Source organism: Culex quinquefasciatus, chromosome 1, assembly GCF_015732765.1.
Source record: "Culex quinquefasciatus strain JHB chromosome 1, VPISU_Cqui_1.0_pri_paternal, whole genome shotgun sequence".
Classification (NCBI taxonomy): Eukaryota; Metazoa; Arthropoda; class Insecta; order Diptera; family Culicidae; genus Culex; species Culex quinquefasciatus.
The window spans coordinates 14,050,003-14,069,235 of record NC_051861.1 but is presented as its reverse complement, the minus strand read 5'-3'; the positions used below and the strand labels follow the sequence as shown (position 1 = coordinate 14,069,235).

At 40.3% G+C, this 19,233-nt stretch overlaps 1 protein-coding gene across 5 annotated transcripts in view; it reads left to right on the top strand.

The window, feature by feature from the left end:
- Positions 1 to 19,233, top strand: part of LOC6037420 (tyrosine-protein kinase Fer) — an 87,363-nt gene that overhangs the window by 44,814 nt on the left and 23,316 nt on the right. The gene's annotated exons all lie outside the window — the stretch shown is intronic.

The window sequence follows — 19,233 nt, the reverse complement described above, 5'->3', positions numbered from 1 at the left end:
ATTAGGTAAATGAATATAAATTGTAAATCATGTTCGACAACCATGCGCACTCCCTTATTTTTGCTGCTCGAAATTCACAATTTTAATTCTTGAAAGAAGATTTACAAAAATTCAATTCTGTCCATTGGACCGTGTTCAGATAGTCCAAATCTATCTTACCTTGACGAAACTTCAAAAATGTCGAGTTGTGTTACAGTGGACTCTCTCGTTGTCGATATTGAAGGGACCGTCGAGAGCGGGAGTTATCAAATTATAGAACGAAAAATCAAAGCAATCTATTTGAAGGGACTGAAAATTTTATTGACAGCTGGAGCAATATTGACAACGAGAGATCGACAGCCAGAGAGTCCACTGTATTTAAAATGAATTATTTGTGTATTTTTTAATCTGGCTGAAACTTTTTTGATGCCTTCGGTATGCCCAAAGAAGCCATTTTGCATCACTATAATTTTCCATACCAATTTGGTAGTTGCCCATAAACAAATGATAAATGAAAATTCAATAATATGTATCTTTTGAAGGAATTTTTTGATCAATTTTATGTATTCGGGAAAGTTTATAGGTATGGATAAGGACTACTTTGAAAAAACGTTACTTAATCCACCCTTAAGTGGTTGGCGCCTTCCTCACATTTAAAGGGTGCTATCCAAAATGCAAAAAGTGCGTAAATAACACTTAAGTGCTTATAACTTTTGAAAGATTTGTCAGATCTTCAATGTCTTCGACGCGTTGGAAAGGACTTTTCAATACCTTGCTGAAAATGTAGCATGACGGGTTTTCTTACAAAAAGCACCCTTTTTTCAATCTTCCGGACTTTTGTTAAAATCTTTTTTTTTGCATAAATTTTGAAGTACCTAACTAAACTGCATAATTTTTAATAGCGACTTATGGGACCTCAAGACGGATCAAATGACGCCAAAACTGACAAAATCGGTTTTGCCATTGTCGAGATAATCGAGTGACAATTTTTTGATCAACATCCCACCACACACACAGACATTTGCTCAGAATGTGATTCTGAGTCGATAGGTATACATGAAGGTGGGTCTAGGAGGTCTAATTGAGAAGTTCATTTTTCGAGTGATTTTATAGCCTTTCCTCAGTAACGTGAGGAAGGCAAAAATGATAAACGGTAAAATTTGTTTTGGTAATTTTTAATTTCACTTTTTGTCACCAATCACAAAAAAAAATATTTTTTTATTTGTTCTAGGGGACATCAAATGTCAAATTTTCAGAAAATTTCAAAATTTTGACTTGATGTGATTACCAACATGACCTAAGTAGTGGTGGCTCAGGGCCAAAAGAGGGTGGTTGGGCGCGAACAAGCAAAATCACTCACGGTGTCCTCAGGGGAAGAGAATCCTCCAAAAACTCCGAAAAAAGTCTGACAAAGCTGAAAAACAGGGCTCGCACCCTGTTGGGGCCCTGATGGAGTAATTGAACAATCCTTAAGAATTGTACAATTACCAAACCATTCCCTTTGTGACCACATTGATCGCACAAAAATCTGTGGTAGAAAAGTATCCACCGGTAGATGCTTTGGTGGATTTTTGACAGTTCGAATTATTTCAAGAAAATCCACCGCGGTTAACCAAATCAAATTAACAAAAGCCCTCCAGTCTCCGCCATTACAGCATACTGTCCACTGCCCTGATGCTCCCTCCCCAATCCCCGACTTTGCTTCTAACTATTGATGAAAAGGAAAATCATAGATGAGAAAAGGTCAATGCGGATGGAGAGCAAATCGAGCTCAGTATCCCCTCACAAAGACTGGTAGTAAGTGTTGAAAAGATAGTGAAAAATAAGAAGGCAAGAAGAAAAATGAAAAGATAGTATGTCAATGCAGATGGATCGATGATCCCCTCACAATGACAAAAAAGAGACAGATGATAGGGAAAGCAAAAGAAGAACAGAAAATCAGAAATAAGAAATTGTCAATGCAGATGAATAGCAAATTAAACTCAGTATCCCCTCACTAGTTAAATATTTCAAATACTTCAAATATTTTGAATACTTTGAATACTTTTAATACTTTGAATACTTTGAATACTTTAAATACTTCAAATACTTAAAATACTTAAAATACTTTAAATACTTTAAATACTTAAAATACTTTAAATACTTTAAATACTTTAAATACTTTAAATACTTTAAATACTTTAAATACTTTAAATACTTTAAATACTTTAAATACTTTAAATACTTTAAATACTTTAAATACATTAAATACTTTAAATACTTTCAATACTTTAAATACTTTAAATACTTTAAATACTTTAAATACTTTAAATACTTTAAATACTTTAAATACTTTAAATACTTTAAAAACTTTAAATACTTTAAATACTTTAAATACTTTAAATACTTTAAATACTTTAAATACTTTAAATACTTTAAATACTTTAAATACTTTAAATACTTTAAATACTTTAAATACTTTAAATACTTTAAATACTTTAAATACTTTAAATACTTTAAATACTATAAATACTTTAAATACTTTAAATACTTTGAATACTTTAAATACTTTAAATACTTTAAATACTTTAAATACTTTAAATACTTAAATACTTTAAATACTTTAAATACTTTACATACTTTACATACTTTACATACTTTACATACTTTAAATACTTTAAATACTTTAAATACTTTGAATACTTTTAATACCTTAAAAGTATTTCAAACTTACAAAACTTAAAATACTCAAACTACTAAACACTATACAGCAATTCCCCACGAAAACAGCATGATTCGAAAAAAAAGTTCTCCGATCGAGCTCAATTTTTTCTGGGGGATCCTTGGCCGAAATAATAAGACCCGTATTTTTTTGTTTGGCCATTAGGGTGACCTACGCCGTGTTAGGGTGGTTCGAAAAATGGCAATTTTCGTCGATTTTCGCAAAAACCACTTTTTTCAAAAAATCATATCTCCGCGCCATTTCATCCGATTTTAGCAGTCCTAGACGCAAAAGAAAGGTGATTAGTTTGACTATTTGAGAAAAATAGTAAGAAGTTTCAAAAATCTAGCTTAACATTTGAAAAGGTCATATAAAAACTTAAAATGCTGTTTTGAAGGTCTCGGGACCAAAGAGCCTATGTCTGAAAATATTTTTATCGGATTCCTCGGAAAATTGCACATAACATATCAAAAAATGGTGAAGTTATGTCATCGATACTCTGAGATACGATTTTTTGATAATAAAAACTGGATTTTTCGACGCGCCACGCGCAAAAATGGGAAAATGACGAAAACGGGACTTTTTTCACTGAAACTGCGATAACTTTAAAATTTCAGCGATGGCCTTTACATGTTAGGGAACCAAAATTTTCGTAATTAAAAGACGCAACTTTTGGTCCCATAACATCTATAGGTCATCGCTGAAATTTTAAAGTTATCGCAGTTTCAGTGAAAAAAGTCGATTTTTTCCCGTTTTTGTCATTATCCCATTTTGCGCGTGGCGCGTCGAAAAATCCAGTTTTTATTTTCAAAAATCGTATCTCAGAGTAACAAAACATAACTTCACCATTTATTGATATGTTATGTGAAATTTTCCGAGGAATCCGATAAAAATATGTTCAGACATAGGCTCTTTGGTCCCGAGACCTTCAAAACAGCATTTTAAGTTTTCATACGACCTTTCAAATGTTAAGCTAGATTTTCGAAACTTCTTACTATTTTTCCCAAATAGCCAAACTAATCACCTTTCTTTTGCGTCTAGGACTGCTAAAATCGGATGAAATGGCGCGAAGATATGACTTTTTTAAAAAGTGGTTTTTGCGAAAATCGACGAAAATTGCAATTTTTCGAACCACCCTAACGCGGCGTAGGTCACCCTAATGGCCAAACAAAAAAATACGGGTCTAATTATTTCGGCCAAGGATCCCCCAGAAAAAAATTGAGCTCGATCGGAGAAACTTTTTTCTAAACATGCTGTTTTCGTGGGGCATTGCTGTATAAATACATTATATTCTTTGAATACTGTAAATGCTTTAAATACTTTTAATACTTTGAATGCTTTAAATACTTTTAATACTTTAAATGCTTTAAATACTCTAAAGATTTTGAATGCTTCAAATATGACAGGTACTTAAAATAGAAAAAATATTCAGCACAGCACTTCATTAATCTGAAATTATTGTTACTACCGCCTTATCACCCATACTTTTTTCTAATATGTAAACAAATTGGAAATTCAAAATTCATAAAAACGGATGGTCATCCATGAATGGAGATTTGAATCGGTTTTATTTTTCATTGAAATTATGAATATATTTTCTCTGAATAAAAAATGTTCTATCTTATCCGGCGTCGAAAAAGAATATAAAAACACGGTCATAATATATTTCATGATATGAATTTTGCAAAAAATACTTTTTTGCAATTCCACTGTGAAACTGTCAACTTTTCCTGTCTTTCTGGAGAAACAAAAAGGCCAAAAGTAACAGAATGGAAAATTGATAGGTACCTTTCAATAACATTGCTGAAAAGTTCTACTTTTCAGCACTGAAATGGGTGCTGAAAAGTTGAACTTTTCGATATTTTTAACGAAAAGTAACATTTTTTTATATTTTTTGTTTTGAACGGTAAATTTAATAAACACATGAATGTTTGACATAAAATTCCATTCAAGAAGCGTTTTTTGGAATTGCAAAAAATGTTGCTGAAAAAATCTTCTTTTTGCAACATGTTGCATAAACTACTATAGTGAAATTTCGATAAAGTACACCGTTTTCAAGTTATAGCCCATGTTTGTCCACTTTTGAAAAAAAGCATTTTTGAAAAGCTGAGAAAATTCTCTATATTTTGCTTTTTATAACTTTGTTGCTGAGATATTGCCATGCAAAGGTTTAGAAACAGGATAATTGATGTTTTTTAGGTCACACCCAAATAACCCAGCATCTTTCTAAATTCGATAGCTCATCAACTAATGGTCCGATTTTCAATGTTAAAATATTAAACATTATTTTGGAATTTTCCGAACTTTTTGAAAACAATATTTTCATTATTTTTTAAATCAAGACTAACATTTCAAAAGGGCGTAATATTTGATGTTTTTATTGATGCAAAATGGCTTCTTTGGGCATACCGAAGGCACCAAAAATATTTCAGCCGGATTGAAAAATACAAAAAAAAAATCGAATGACCAAAATCTCAGAGAACTACTCTACTTGAAAAATATATTTTAATAGTCCGTTTTGAAACATTCAAATCTACAATGTTTAGTATTGTGCGTTAATATCGTCACATGGATTTGAAGTCCGCTTTAGAGGTGGAATCCTCCAATTTTCCAAAAATATTGAAATCAACTCAACCTAAGGCACACTCCAAGCCTGAGGCCACATTCCAGGGCACCACACCACACCCATCCAAACAATTACCATCAATTAACGCGTTGAATTGATATTAATTGAATTTGCGTTTCCCCGCTCGGTTTGGATCTAATTCTTTCCGTTGGCGTGTCCAGCGGAGATCCCCAACGTTGTTTGTTTCATTTAAGCAGTGCGTGTCGAGCATTCCCCTCTTTTCGGGCAGGTTTGAAAATTACTCCGTTGACTGGGGTCGTTTTTATTCTGGAAGGTGTCGATAAATTTATCAAATAAATACAAATCGATGGTGATACTAAGACAGCATGTCTTCCGATGTGACATAACTCGTCTGACTAAGCCAAGCTTACGGCTTGTCAAGCTCCGTCGTAGAAAACCGCCGGACCATCCATTTTCCCTCGCACAGCGAGTTTTCATCCGATTAGCTGGCATCGTTTTCCCAGCGGTCTCTCCACACAACGGAATGAATCACTTGTCGGATCGAATAAGTTCAGTTAGTTAAACCGAGCGCAAACTGAAGGTTGGGAAAACGGCAAGATCCATGATTAAGTTTTCCCTTCTTGAAGCTCGCAAGACCGCACCACTGGAAACGGGAACAGATAAGCAGTGCGCCAGACACGATTTTCTGGAAAATTCTTGAAAAATACTACCGCTCTGGAGAGGTGCATCTGGTCTTTGTCTACCGGCTTGAATGAGAGCAAAATTGCATGCATGCTTTCCGGGAGAAGGAAATTCTTCGCCCGAGAACCATTCCGTCGGAATTGGGAAACATCACCCTGGTTAGGAAGAAGACTAGGTTTGGTTTGTTTTGCCTTCAGGGGTTCCCGAGTTAACTGGGTTAAGGTAAGTCTGAAATGTTGTGGTATTATGTTTCTCTATTACGGACGTCGAAATCGTGATACCTCTCTAGAAGTTCAAGATTGGTCTTGTCAAGGTAAGTTCAAAGGTGATAAAAGCGTCTCATGAGGTAAGCAGATTCCTGCCAATCTGTCAAATTCTGTTACACTTACTTGGGTAGCAAATTTGTTGTGCCAACTGTACAATTTGCTTAGCAATACAAAAGCTGTATTGTTGGCACCCCTGCTAATCTAGCTCAAAGTAGATAACATACAACCTGGAACATTTTACGATTCCCGAATTGCACTGCTCGTAGCTCCACCAGGACAAATACACACGGAGAAGCCACTTGAAATGATTTACCCAACTTCATCCGACCTATTAGAACAATCGCTGCAGCTCGCTCACCAAATGATAAAACAAATAATGCGCTCCATTATTAACTAACTTTATCTTAATTGAAACCCCGCTTCGATCTCCGTTCTTTCCGTGCAGCGAACCGTACCGAACCCCCCTTTTCCGGGGTTGGGGGAGTTTTCCACCAAGCACAGACCCACCGGAGGATAAACTAGAAAAAGATTTTCTTCCCGACGCGTTCGTAAAATAGTTGTATTACCACCGTCTGGCGCGGAACACCAACCAACACCACCGTGGGTGATGATGGAAGAAAGTTTTATGACTTTTCCGTCTCGACAATAGGTTTGATGCTGCTGGTTGCGGCGAGGGGCTGCTCGACGGAAATTTGGCTTTAAACTTGAGGAGATAGTTTTGCAATTTTTCAGTCTGAAAACGATTTTTGATTACTTCTCGAAAGCGGACTTCAACTCATAGCTCATAGTGTCAAGAACATTTGGAAATTTTTAGAGGCTTTCTCCATTACGGACTTAGAATGTGAAGTACTTCTTAAGAAAAGTGTGTTTTATTTCCAAATTTAGATAAGGTAAGTACCGATGCATTATAACGGCTGTGTTTTCCAGGTAAGTACAAAGTGGTTAGTGTGTATAACTGTCTGTCAATTCTGTCAAAATCTGTCAATGTCAGCCAAGCTGAGCTATATGATTGTCGGGAGATTATACATTCAAGCACTCGGTGGACCCCTCGATTCTGTCTGGCCAAAACGAGTGACGAACCGTGGTGTCCTTCCTGTAGAAGCCATCGACCAGCTGGATCAGCAGCATCCGTTGTTCTGGCACCGTGTCGTACCGGGGAAGGAATGTTTGCAATTTGCACCCGGAATCCCTCCTAGTGTCCTAGACATGAAAGCAGCTTTCGCTCTAGTGCCAATGGCTTTTGTTCTTGTTTCCAAGCAAGAATTGGAGAAGAAAAACACAAAAAAAAATCGATTAATTTGCTTGTACCTAACCTATATGTTTGCAGCCCCGTCCATGTAAAGCAATTGATCTTCCGGTTTTTCAACGACTTTTCCCCGGAGCAGTGAAAGAAGTTTGTCGGCTTTTATGGTGGCGTCTACTGGCTCTCGGGGCGACTCTTTCGCCTATCTGAGACATGTGTGTAAACTCGGTGTGTCGACTAAACTGCCATTTATATGGATATGCGCTACGGTCGAGAGTCACTGTACACTGCGAACAGCTTCGCCAAGTACTTCCAGAGGGCTTTGCGAGCAGAAATAATGGCGCAAACTTTGAAACCAATGAGGGGCGGCGGGCGTCACCAAACTCTGGCCAAATGAACAAGTTTGAAGTACCGACCGCGCTGCAATCACTGCCAATTCCGGTCGGAACTGGTCAGTGGGTCATTCAACTGGTTGGGGTTGCCACATTGAGGCTTAATGGGCCGGATTAGCTTAGTAGCTTTAACTTTGTTGCAAAAGTCGACAAGTTCACAAATAGAGGGAAGCTTCTCTATTACGGACGTAGGAATCGAGGTACCTCTCAACACTACCTCATCAGATGATGCAATTATGGTAAGTACTATCAAGTTGTGTTTTTAGGCGGGTGTGCATTTCAGGTAAGTACAAAGTGATAGGTGTAATTCAGTGAGTAGATAATTTGTCAATTCTGTCAATATCTGTCAAGTTAAGCTTTTTTCATGACTATGTTAAATTCAGACAGACCCATATAAATTCATTCAAAATGTATGCTCTCGAAGTGCTCATCGATAGCAGCTCATATAAAGCTCTCCAACCCAACAACACACTCTTCTGCATACATAATATTATGTCTGGTTCAGCTTCGAACGGCCACCGGATGATTGCATGCATAATGAAAGAACCATTCCGGAGCTAATCCTTCGCCTAGCGCTAGGTCAAACGCAATGGACGCTCCCAAGAGACCACCTCCCAAGCACTGTCTGTCCACTGCAGTGAACCCATAATTGAAGTCGATTGGGTGAGCTAAAGCTACAACACTGCACTTGGCTTTTGCGGTCCCGGCTTGAAACAGGAACAATAGGATCAGACAACAATAGCAACCCCGTCTCAAGGATGCCAATTGAGGAGTTCCTTTTGCCCCGGGAACAAACTGTGGCGCTGATACTGACAAATCCATGATTTTACGACCAACTCGACCATAAATAGGACACACAAACATCCGGATTGAGTGGTGGGACGACGAAGTCGGGGGACTCCACCAGGACTTGAGTCCGGACTCGTGTCGTCGGACCAGCATAATTTAGTGCCGATGGACGACTTTTAGTGCCTGGATGTGGAAGCTCGACGCACGTCCACATAAATCAGCAGATTATGACGTTTGAACTCCACTCCACTGCTGCATCCCCAACTCTTTTCCCGAGAGGCATAAAATATTAGCATAAACCCCTTTTGCTGAATGCATGTTGTTCATGTCCACGAGTCCCGAACACAGGCTTGATGGCGCAGAAACATGGCACACAGAAACCATGTCCGGGGTGAGATATTGCTTATGCATCAACACATCAGAGCGTTTAGGAAATTGGCCCTCTGGAGTAATATGTGTCCCCTCGAAATCGGCTTCACAAAGATGATCTCCACCAGGTTCATCAACCTGTTCCATTTGCCCACATTCCTTGCCAACACTTGCCCCGGGAACCAGTCCCCGGAGTACCGTTCGGCCAGGACCCGGCTTTATTTAGATTAGTGCAGTCGCGTACATAACCTAACCCCAATCGAGCACTTTCCCCGCCGCCGCCACCATCTGTTTAGTATCACTTTCCAAATGCTTATTGGAAAATGTGGTCGGTGTCGTTACGGCCCCAAGCTGGTGGTGTCGGCCAAGGAACCAGTTTTCCATCGACGAAGACGACCCACATGCAACACGCGATGCAGTGGGAAAAGTCAGTTTGGTGGAAAATTTTAAATTTATCGTGAGGCGGTTCGATGGAATCTGGCTAGGCCGGGAAAGCCGTTGGCGATGCATTGGGAGATCATTGAATTTGAGAAACCAATTCAATAATCTCATTGTGACAGATTGTGACAGAATTGACAGAATTTACAGATTGACAGAATTGTACTTACCCTTTGAAATCAGAACAAAACACTTTTTACCTACCTGCGTTCGATTTTTTGTCATTTTCTAAGTAGTACATTGATGTTGACGTCCATGATGGGGAAGTGCACCAATTTTAGATAATCATGATCTCACAATCATAACATAACTGTGCGCCTTGGTTGTCGTACAATGTTGTTACTGATATAGAGATTTAATTGTGGGTTTCCCTAACACGGACTTCAATATTGAGGTACTGCCTAGGATGTTCATTAACATCTCTTTTCCAAGGTAAGTACTTCAAATTCATTAATGAAGGTAAGTGTTCATCTGTCAAATCTGTTAATCTGTCAATTCTGTCAATCTGTCAACCTGCCAAACCCACTCGGAAACAATCGCCAGAGGGCGCGTCATTGCGTCCATCTGACGTAATCACCCCCTTCGCCGCGTTACAACGAGAAAGTTACCCACATCTGATTTGCTTACTATCGGCACGTCACGTCAGCTGTTTCCGTATTTTATGACTAGGGTGGTCCAAATCCGGACTTTTTTGGGGCTACCCCCTGAAATCGAAGATTGTCCCATCACTAGGCTAAATTCCAAATTTGAGCTCATTCTGACCACGGGAACCCCTCCTCCAATCGCTTAAAGTTTGTATGGAAAAATCGTCAAAATGTATGGAGAAAAGCAACTGTTTTACTTTTTGACCTGTGGAAAGCGCCATAATTATCCGATTCTTACCATTTCTCAAATGTAGAACCTTCATTAAATTTAGAACAAGTTTTCCGAAGACACCATATTTTTAGGATTTTTTCCCGCGAAGTTATTAGCGCCCAAAACTGACCATTTTGCGCGGCCAGCTGTAAGGGCTACCTAACAACGATGTCTTTCCAATTCGTACACGCACGTCTCTCTCTCAAGTTCAAACTCTCTCACGAGTTTGCTTGCCTGTCTGGCTGCCTGCCTGCCTGCTTAACAAGCGCGCGCTGTTTCTCTGCTTGGACTTTTGTCGTCGTCGTCGTTTTCGTTTGCTATCCGCTGCGCTGCGTTCTTGGCATGTTTATTATCATTTTCAACTAAATAAGCAGGTTTGTTTTGAGATATATTTAGCATACAAATTCTTAGATTATGTCAAAATTTAAAAAAAAGTGCACTGAAAAAAAATAATTAAAATAAAAGACAGCTTAGGCTCATTTAAAAAAAATATAGCAAATGTCAGGAGAACAGGTTTTATTTGTTTTTCCAAGCATTACAAGCAGTTGTTATGCTAAAAAACATGATAATGGTTCAATTATTTAAATAAAAATCTTCAGGTAATGCAAATTTTGCTTCTTTAGGTAGTTTTTTTTTACAAAAATATACTTTATTAACAATCAATGCAAATCAAGGCATACATTTATTGCTGCAAATTTTCATTCATACTCTCTAAAATTATTTTTTTGTACTTTCTGGAAATTTCTTTCTGTGTTCCTCGACCACCTGCAACAAATATTGTAACTGTTTCTCATTTTTTGTCAGTTTACCTGTAAATTTTTCGATTAAGGAAACAACTTTTTTTGCACAATCGTTAACGACCTTCAGATCTTTCAGTTGCTGCCTTCCTTTAAGTTACTCTTCGTTGTTTTCCCACTCATTTGGATTCAGTTTAAAAAAAACTGAAGGAATTCCCGTTATCTAAAAAAACTCATTGTATTTCTTGTAACAAAAGCAGATAAATTAATTATTTTTTTTTTAATTTTGACATAATCTAAGAATTTATATGTTAATATATCTCATAACAAACCTACTATTTTAGTTGAAAATGATAATAAACATGCCAAGAACGCAGCGCAGCGGATAGCAAACGAAAACGACGACGACGACAAAAGTCCAAGCAGAGAAACAGCGCGCGCTTGTTGGTAAGCAGGCAGGCAGGCAGCCAGACAGGCAAGCAAACTCGTGAGAGAGTTTGAACTTGAGAGAGAGAGCACGTGCGTGTACGAATTGGAAATAGACATCGTTGTTAGGTAGCCCCTTACAGCTGGCCGCGCAAAAATGGTCAGTTTTGGGCGCTAATAACTTCGCGGGAAAAAATCCTAAAAATATGGTGTCTTCGGAAAACTTGTTCTAAATTTAATGAAGGTTCTACATTTGAGAAATGGTAAGAATCGGATAATTATGGCGCTTTCCACAGGTCAAAAGTAAAACAGTTGCTTTTCTCCATACATTTTGACGATTTTTCCCATACAAACTTTAAGCGATTGGAGGGAGGGGTTCCCGTGGTCAGAATGAGCTCAAATTTGGAATTTAGCCTAGTGATGGGACAATCTTTGATTTCAGGGGGTAGCCCCAAAAAAGTCCGGATTTGGACCACCCTATTTATGACCCACCCAAAAACGTCAAATTTCGAGTGTGAGAGAGTCCAACACCATGTTTGCGTCATCAATCATCTCGAAAGTGCAACGTTTGGGGTTGTTTTATTGGCCGGATCGGAACCGCTGAGCTAGATCCTTTGGCGAATCCAACGCCTTCATGGTAACACATCTCATTGCGATTAAAAAAGCAGCGGAATTCGAAATATTAGAGGAAAAAATGCTGTCCTTCGACAGCGTTTGCCCTCCCGGGCAGCGCGGACTTGACGCAACTTCCGCGAATAAATTCCGCCCGACGTCGGAAGATCATCGCCAACAGTGACGACGGCGCCATTCATCACATGTCGTGCAGTGTTGCCAGATGAAGTCATCGGGGTGGGATAGAATTTGAACCTGTTCTAAAATGTCTCGACTCTTGTGAAGAATGTCATACAATGTGCAAGTTCCGTCTGGCAACACTGCCACCACTAAACACAACTTAGTCGCTTCACTTGCGGTGCACCGAAAGAGCGACCCTTTTGATGATGGTGGTAAGCCAAGTGTACCGAAAAAAGAGCGAGACTCAGCTCATGGCTCAATGTCATGGTGAGTAAACGGCAAGACTTGTTCCGCAGCTTACCTGCTGCTGCACTTGCTGCAGCTGTTGTTGTTGTTGTGGCGAGCAATGTGCGAAGAATCCGTTATGTTTTGCTGCGCGGTTGGTTGGCTCTTGAATGAATGATAAGACGACTTTAAGACAGGTTTCTTGAATCTGGCTCGAATCAAACGCTCGGAAATTGGACCGATCCTAGCGCTCCTAGCCCCTCGTATTACCGGATAGAGCACATTAGAGAAATCGAAATTCATCGTCCGGGAAGGAACTGCAGCAGTGACTAAGGGGGCATCCGTAATGGTATAGAGCTTTAGCGGAACGAGTCACGAGGGGAGTGTTAGTCACAGCAGCGCAAAGAGCAACGGTGCAAGACGACCTCGCTGGTTGAAAGTTCACGCACGGAAAAAAACGGCAGATTGGGTTTTGGTCGGCGTTTCCCGAATGCCCACTTCAACGGAGAGGTACACACAAAGACAAATTACTCTAAATTTAAAATGATCGTTCGTTGGATTAAAAGTTCGCGTTGGTTTAAATGTTGGAAAGTTTTTGATACTACCATGCATTTATGGAACAAAATCGTTGTATTGGTACTTTTACTTTTAATTGGAAAAGAAACCTTTTATGGCAAGAATACACAACATTTAGCCCTACAGGGATAATTTCAGAAAAATGTGCTTGATTTTTTACATTTATTTTAAAAAAATTAAACAGTATGTTTGAAAAACACTTTTTTTGTGTTTAACGCTTCTCCACAAGCTTCTGCTTCATACGGTACGCCACCGGTCACTTCCGAATACCACAGGCTGGACGGTTCCGGATGGAGGCTTCGACGCGCGATAGCAGTGTAACACGATGGTCACGTTTCCGGCCTCAATCAGGACAGTCTTGTAGGAGTTAGCTATTGATTCGGGAAGTTCCCGATCCTGGAAGCGCATCCGGAACATGGAGTTGATGAAACCCTCGGAACGGAGTTCAGTTTTGAGTACGTAATCCTACTTCGAGAATGACATAGATTTTTTTTTGCTCACTATCCAGATTCATTCGGCTGAAGCTGCGCCGTCGCTACGTGAGTGTTTGTGGGCGGGAAGTTGCTAAAAGAGATGGAAAGTAAGTGAAGTTGGCTAGCCACTGCACACATTCTCAATACTCACCGGTGCTGTAAACCGCCGGCACAGAGTGCTACATCTGCGCTGACCACCTCCGATTATGTAGCTTTTCGTCGTCCTCCTCTTCGTCGGAGGCCCCTGGTGAAAATAAACTTTCGCGTACTTGTCCAAAAACCGGAAGTTAATATTCTTCAACGCAATCTCGTTGTTCCCGCAACGCTTCGACAGCGCCATCTCCTCTCGTCCTCACGCGAATTCACCTTCAACCACCAATCCCGGGCCACCACCACCCAATATAAGGCTAGTCTGCAGATCGCAAGGAAAGGGGTCAAGAAACAGCTTTACGAACAGCAGAACAAAGGAGAGGGAGCGATTTCTTGGGGCTTTTCTTCACCCTCTCTGACTTGCTTGCGCTACCGCTGCTTCCCATTTGAAATTTTTCTTGACCGGTTTCTTCCGAAGTGCATACCTTACAACAACCGGTGCGAATCCACATTCCTACCTCTCATCCTACAAAAACAAACAAAATCAATCACAAACCCCACAAAACACCAAAGCTTCCTTCTTACGCATTCCGGCCGTGGAACAGCTGCAGTTCCTGCAGGAAGCTGCACAGCAAAAAATCCGATGGTAAAATCGCATGCAAAAGCATGCACATCACCTTCGTCAAAAAAGACACTTAATATTACACGCTGCATGTACAATTTTTGTAAACACAAAAAAAAAACTTGCAACAGACGGGACTCAAACCAAGCACCTACAGTAAGGACTGGCGCCTTAGCCCGCTCGGCCATCAGACCGATAAAAAATGGAAAGGATAAACGTATATGTGAGCTTGACATTTCGATAAAGTAGGTTTCCCATACTGATGGGCTACATATTTCATGGTGTAATATTACACAGAATTTCATTGAATAATGCAAAATTTATTTTACACCCAGGCCTTTTACACGCAGCTGGATTACTACTTTATTTGCTGTGTGGCCTTGTCCTTTTCGAGCACTCGACCTCGTCCCGCTCCTGCACCACCCTCCTTCGAAGGCGTTCCGCTGCTGCTGTTTGGCTCGCGAAGGTTTCCGCGTCCGAGTCCTGGCTGCTGCCGCGGTCGGCTTTGCTTTGCGTCCTAGACTCACCAGCACCACCGGAACCACCAAAGTATTTGTTTACATTTGCGACTTAGGCGTACACGGTTACACGAGAACGTCAAAATGAAAGAAATTTTACAGTCGAATTAAAAGTAAAAACTTTTAAATCAATGAGCAATGAGATTTTCAAAAACTGTAGCAGTAAAAGTTTTCGTTTTCCAAACAAGAAAAAAACTTTTAATGAAGCAAATTTTAACAACTTTTTAATTCAAAAGTCAGTTACTTTTGCCATTATCGTAATATTTTTTTGTGTGATAAGTGAACTCATTTTATAAGTTAAGGTGAAATGTTAAGGTAAGTAAGTGAATGGTGTTAGTTGGTTAAGTCTATCAAAATCTGTCAAATGAAGGTGGTATTGTGCGTTTCTCTCAAAGGTACACGCCGCGCGGCATCTGATAATGTGCCGCAGACTATGATTTTCTGCACTTTTGGTGCAGTAGAAAACATAAATTGCAACAATGCCAGGTGATTGGAAGAAGAAGATCAACATAAACAAAACGCGCAGTATGGGATTTGCCAGCGCGCATTTGTCGATAGTGCGGCGCGTCGTTTCGAGGCTGGTTTGCCGCGTGTCTTTTTCGGGAATACGCGCAACATTGCATTATTGAAAAACTTCGTTTTCAAACTAGTTTAGACTCCATCTTTTTGACAAGTTTTCAAATTAAATTTCTCCAAATTGCATAGCCAGAGTTTTCCGTGTCGAAACCGGTGGCGACAAACCGTGTGTACCACATAAACAACCCCGGAAAACCCCCGAAAAAGCACAGCCAAAAGATAAATCACCCCGACCAAAAAGGGGGCAAAACCTTTGTGCATTTGGCGGCGGTGGTCCGGAAATCCGCAACTTTTTCGGCTTTGTGTCGCATGCAGAAAAGCCGCCCCAAAGTTCAGTGCACTTACAGCTGGCAGCACTGCCGGAATTCTAATGCTCGCCCCGTTTGTGCAAATGTTTGGTCATGATAAAGAGGTTTTAAGGCTTGGAAAGCTAAATATATGATAGTAATTAGCGCCTCGACGGTGGTATTTGGGGCAAAGGTATCGCGAAAGCTCAACAAATCATACACATTTAAATTGCAGTGGCAATTTCCTACCCACGACGCCACCCATATTGACCCCTTTTTCCAGGCTCTCCGATATGAAGTGATGCATATAATCCAGGCCGAACGCGTGTTTAGAATTTCAAATGAGGTGCAGGAAAATCGTTTTGCCCCCAAACTCCTGACATGCTAGCAACAATAACAACCTGGGTGGTGGTGTGCAACTGCAGCTCGAATGTGAAATTAGTGCAGCCTGTCAGACCCCCCGGTTCCATGCTGGCTGGCTGTTACTGTGCTGATTCAACGTGTTTTTCCAACTGGCTGCTGGTTGAGGCAGGTCAGGTGCTGTCGGCCAAGTTTTCACGGTTCAGCTGCTCACTGCTTCCCCGGATGGCGTCGAAAGGGAAAGCTTACTTTGGGCTCCGCCGACGCATTCGATGGACATCAAATTATGAATAAACTTTCAAAAATAATAAGCTACTTAAGTAAAGAAGTGTAAACTGCAAAAAAACCTTTATAAAAAAGGGTCATTTGAATTCTTTTTTTAAAATTAAAATCAGTTCTTATGTTAAGAACTAATTAATAATATTTACTTCAAAAAGTGAATTTCTTTGACAGATTGACAGAAAAACACTTACCTGTTTACATCTCGATTGATACTTATAGTGTACTTACCCCGATTCATCAATCAGCCTAGTCTTTTTAAGAGGTACCTTGATTCTTACGTCCGTAATAGAGAAGCTCATATTTTATTAAAGTCTATAAAAACACTGACGCTCGGCCCGCTAAAAACACCAACTTTCTTTGCGAAAACCCAACGTATGGCAGCGATTTGTACGGCTTTGGAGCTCCACGTGACGTACCATAATATAGCTCCATTGTCGTCATCATCGCTTCTTTCCTGGGACTTCTTTTTTTTTGTGTGTATGAGCCCAGCCAAGCTCCGAGATTAGCGTCTTGTGATAAATGGCTAAACTGTGCACCCCTCCAAGTGCAAGTCCCATTGGTAGGGGTGCTCGAAATTTTTCTTCTTAAAAAAATGTTGAAGTAATTATTATAGAGCGTGCTATAATTTTATGATGTCTAATCCGATTTTAATAAAAAAAAACTTTGGTTTTTTCCCCGACGGAGCATCCCTAGCATCCCTTAAAAACTGCAAGACGACGACAGCTTTATCCTGCAACTTTGTAATAAATGCTTACTAACTGCGTGGCTTATTTCGAGAAAGGGTAAACAAGCCCGCTGCCGTTGTTCAGCCAATCGTGACAATTAAGATAACAGCATGAAAAACTAGAGTTTGAACTTTGTGCCAGCGCCCAGGGTATACTTTTTGGGATTTAGGCAGCCGGTGGGAAAAAAGCGAACCTTTGCCAAACGGTGCAGCGTTGCGATTTTTTTTATAGCGAGTGCTATAAAATCCAAGCGCAATCGGAAAACAGTTCTCGTATCGAGCAGCTGCTTGTGGTAAAATGGAAAAATTCCTTTGCAAAAATCAATCCTCCAGTTCAACGCTTTTCCAGGAGGCTAGACAATCAACATTGGGTGGGAAATCAATCGACTTTGCTGCACCGCAGCAGACGCCATGCTCTGTCCCAAAAGTATGATTATGCTGTTGCCAGAGCCCCGTAAACACCGTTCAATATTCATGAGACCCAATCAGCTGTATATCTTCTGTTGTCTTGATACGTTCACCCCTCGAAACGAGTTTAAACCTAAGATGCTATCGCTCTCAATTATGGTAATAAATAATGGCATTATTATGGCTGTTTTGCTCTACTACACCATTTACGGACCTAATCGACTGTCACTTTGTACCGGTTGAGCTACCAATTTCCATGGTTGATATTATGCTATCACTAGATCATCACCTCTGAAGGTCCATGGATTGACGCAGGGACAATCTAATTGTTTACTGACCACCTTCGCGAAACAGACGGTTCCCAGCAGCTGACAGCAACACGTCTTGACGAAGATGCTGTGCGCGAGCACACGCTGATGAGTACCAATTAAGCTGGACTGCTCTCACATCGGTATCTCGCGTCTTAATTGCTGGTTCATGTTCTGAGACTCCCTGGAAAGATCTTCATGAGACGCGCACGCCGTTGTTTTGATAGACCTTGGGTATTATTATAACGTTGTGTGTGGGATTGACGGCGGGTTCTAGCTGTAGTGTAGATGTGCAGCTGCAAATTATGCAGCCCAAGAGATTTGCCGGGATTGGGTTTCTCACGCCGCTGCCTTACGCCGCGAAGGTAAACATTGAAGGGATTAATCATCCGCCAGCGGGTGAGGTACGCAGATGAGGTAATCGATACCTTACTGCACCCACTGACCTTCGAAATCATAAGGTTATGAATTCGATCGGGGTTCAGCGTTTGACAGATTGACTTTGACAATGTTGACAGATTGACAGCACTTGGATTCACATGAAAACACTTACCGACTTTATAGTTCACCAATTACTTACCCAAATGTATACCAAAATTAGGGAAATCTTTTACACCTAAAACCTATTCAAACCACTTACCTTCCATCAAATTTTGAATAATCTCAACAGAGGTACCTCAACTTTGACGTCCGTAATAGGGGAGAAGATAGCCACTGAGCTCGCAAAATTAAGTCGGTCAAACGTCATCGTTGCCGATGCAGCTTCCTGCCCCCCTCTGGTGCACAGAATCTGGACCGCCTGGCAAATTTGTTGCACAACCTAATTATCGCCATCATCCAATGATTGGCGCACCATGTTTGCCACTGCAGCAGCGTGCACTTTCGTGCGCTGTCAAAAATCGCATCAATCGCGTCTCGCGTCTAGCGGAAGCTTTCAAAAGGGCGCATCGACTTGAAAAAATGTTTTTTTTTTTGTTTGGTTTTGGAAAAAAAGTCAAAAATAGTTTTCTGATTTTAACATTTTTTCAATTTTCGTAATTTTAACTCAACCGCCAAGAGATGCTGTTTGACGAGCCAAAATCGCCGGCTTATGAAGTAATTTCCGAATTATTCAATTATTATTCATTACCGCTTGTGTGTGTGTGTGTTTTTGAGTTGTTTAACGCCAAAGGGGGCGGCGTGGGTGCCTCATCGTGTACGTGCATAATGTTTTCATAATTTGGCATTTTTCCCACTTCCTTCCTGCGCGTCGAGTATGAGTTAATGCGAGTGGATAGATTTACCTCAGCGGGATGATATTTCAACAAGAGTTTTTCGCAATGTTTAACATAATTGTGCTCGAGTGGCTTTTCGCTGTCAGAATTGAAAATTGGATCCTTCGATAAAACCGACCTTGTTGTGTTATCCATTTTTGCATACATTCGGGCGCATTGTTTTCGACATTTTCCCGAAAATCAAGATATCCCGCACTGGTGCATTTCGCGGCTCACTGCACAAATTGCGCCATTACACGAGGATAAACCATTCGA